Source organism: Cryptomeria japonica, chromosome 7 (assembly GCF_030272615.1).
Source record: "Cryptomeria japonica chromosome 7, Sugi_1.0, whole genome shotgun sequence".
In the NCBI taxonomy this organism is placed as follows: Eukaryota; Viridiplantae; Streptophyta; class Pinopsida; order Cupressales; family Cupressaceae; genus Cryptomeria; species Cryptomeria japonica.
In genome coordinates, this window is record NC_081411.1 from 770809807 (window position 1) to 770813134 (window position 3328).

Genomic DNA, 3328 nt, shown 5'->3' on the forward strand with positions numbered 1-3328 from the left:
TTTCAAGTTCCCAAAATTGATACAAACCCATTAAGAATGTAAGCATACAATTTTTCTTTTGATAATGAATCCAATTTGGGCTTACTCATCTGTTCCATGTATTCTCTTTTATGAAGCAATAAAGTGTTAAGTCGGGGACTGACCAAACCTCTCAATTCTTTGGCTTGTTGGATTAACCTGTCCTTCTCCTTCTCCAAAGCTGAAATTTCTGATTCACAAAGCAAAATTTGACCATCAACAGTGTTGGTCAATGATTGAGTACCATCAAAATTATTTACAAGTTGCTCAATCCTATCCTTAGCCACCTTTATTCTAACTTCTAGGTGTGTTGTTATTTTTGTAGTGCTAGTGCAATACTAGTATATGTTGCTGCATTGATGAAGGGCTTCATCAATCCTTCTCATTTCTTTTGTCAAATTTCCTTATTAGATGTGATCATGTTATCACAAGTGACCTTCCTTGTTGCATTATATCTCTCCACCAATTGTTGGTTTGACAGTTGTTGTAGAGTTTTGAACTCCTTGGCAATGTGCTTTGTCAAACCCTTTAGCTTTCCAGAAGGTGTAGCTAATTGACTGATTTTGTATTCTGATGCAATCTGTTGTAAAACTAGAATGGATTGCTCTATCACTTGTTTTTCCTTTGATCCTTCCTTCATGAGCTTTTGAGCTACAACTAGCATCAATTCAGAAATGTTCAACTACTCAATATTATTCTTCTCAAAATGACTAAAGTCCACTTGACCGGATGTGTCAAGTGCCAATAATGAGGGACCTACAATAGGTGATTGCGTTGGTATCCTGACTTCAACCTTCCCTTCTCCTTTTTCCTTTTGATATTTTTCTTCATGTACCTACTTCTTGGTACCGGTGGCTTTGCCACTTGGTGCATTTATTTCTATTGACCCTATATCATGAATCTCAACTATATCTACATAAACAACTAGAGGATAATTATCCTCAATATTATCTACTAGTTTATTTTCCTCTACATCTTGTACATTTGTGACTACCAGAGGAATATCCTCGGTTATTTTACTATCCAAAACTGGTGGGCCTTCACTTAATATGCCTTTGCCCTTAGTATCAACTAGGATGTCTGGAATATTAGACTTAGGAGGAACTTCCAGTGATGTAAAGAAATCTGGATTATCAATAAACAATTTTACCCATGCCTTGTGGGTCTCTTTGACTATTTTATTTACTCTTCCCACCATTAAACTAATTTTCTTGTGCCTACTTCGGAAAGTTGTTTTTTTTGAAAATTCAAGGCACTTCTTTATTTCCTCTTCAGTGATTGCACCATAAATTGTTAGCGGTTCTTGAATCTTTATATGCCTATCTTCCTCAAGTGTAGATAGTCTTCTAGCATCTAATTTATTATACATCTCTGCCATTAGTTTCTTTTCTATCTCTATTAAGGCCTTCTTATATATATCGAAGTACAAAAAACCTACTTCCTCAATTTTCTTTTGCTCTTTGTCATCCATATGTACATAATAGTGTTGTATATTACTCAAAATTCCATCCTTAGTGATTTGATCTACCAATTATTCTACAAACAAAGGAGGGATAACTTTTATACTTTTATCGGACTCAAGTGTTGTGTCTAAATCTATATTCTTCTTCTTACCGTATGTGGGAGCTTCCTCTCTAACTGGTCTCCTTTTCTCTATAGGCTTCCTTCCCTTCATAGGTTGCTTTCCGGTTATCGAATATGTTTCTTTTTCTTGCTGCTACTTCCCTTCCTTAGGATTCTTCTGTTGGACTTTGAGATAGACCTTAGGGATTTTGGGAGACTCTTCTTCAATCTCTACACTTAATACAACTAGAGCAATAAAATTTTCAGGCTACTTCCTCTGTAGCACTCCTTTCCTCGATGCTAGTGAAGCTTGAATTACTACCGGTGTGGAATATTTGCCTATAGTTTTCTCAATATCACTGGTGAGCTTCTCAAAAATCTTTCCAACTCTTTTGATTTGACTTTCTCTCTTCTTCTGATTATATCTGATCTAAACTTCCAATTCTTTATGCTTAGCAGTGCCAAAAGTGTTTTTTGTTTCATCTATTAGGGCATCTATAAGAATTTTAGCATATAGGTCCAAGATTTGTGCATCAACTTCATATCCCATCTCGGTTATCCAAACCTTTCTAGGCTGAACAACTTCCATTAGAGTTTCATCCTTGTTGACCATAAAACATATTTCAATGGAGTACTTGTCAACAATATGTCTAGGTACCCTTTCTCTTTGCTTCATTTCCTTCTGAAAAGCCTTAAAGTATCCCCACAAGGTGAATTCTCTACTCTATCCCAAATCATTTATAGAATCCTAGATTTGCTTACCTATAGGGATATCAAAGGCCCATTGCCTTTTGTTGGATCCTTGGACTTCATTCAGAAAGAATAGCATTAAGCATCAATGAGATTACCATACCAAAATGTACCCTTCTTTTCTCCTTTTATCTTCCCAAGATTAACCATCAGTTCATCATGCATCCATTCACATAGATCATAATTTTCATCTTCTTTCACCATTTGATATGCACAATGAATGCAAGTGCTAGAAACTGAATTTAACCAGTTAGACTGTGTTACCTTGTAGCCAATTACCATGCTTGCAAATTGCACGTCTAAATCCTTGATGGTACTGATCCTCATAGATCGGCTATCATATGTAGCACTGATTAACTTATTGGTCTATGTGTTGGATATCTTCTTCTTCTCTGGCTTCATTCTAGTCTGGGGCAAATAGGTTATTGTATGGATAGCCTCCTTGGTTATCTTATATGGGTGGTCCAGCCACATAAATTCTCCATGAATTATACTAAGAACATACCAGATCATCTCGTCATCGAACTCAGAAGTTCCAATATGTCGGTAAACCCTTTGTTCTTTAGATGTTGAAATTCTGGTTTGATTACTCTATTCTAGTCTAGCATCTTGGATGCAAATAGCAACTTTATTTCTGATGAGCCTAACTCCTCCAAGGTATAGTGAATGTATTCCCTAACATCCTAAACATACAGGGCTCCGTTGGGAACCCTAGAAAATGCTCCAATAGAATCATCAACCTTCGCAATCTAAGGGAATTTCTTGAAAATCGAGTGAGCACGATCCTTAACATCAATGATAGGAGGGGTAGAAATATTTACCAGGGTATGAGCAGATGCATATGCCATGGAAAATGCAAAAAGATAGCTCAGAAACTTGAAAATACGTTAAAGACTTCATTGGTGAAAAAATCTTGCAAATTCGCTCTGAATGTACCTGAATTTGCCTAGAAATGCTTAGGATCACTCTAAATCACCTTGGTTTGCCTTTAACTTTC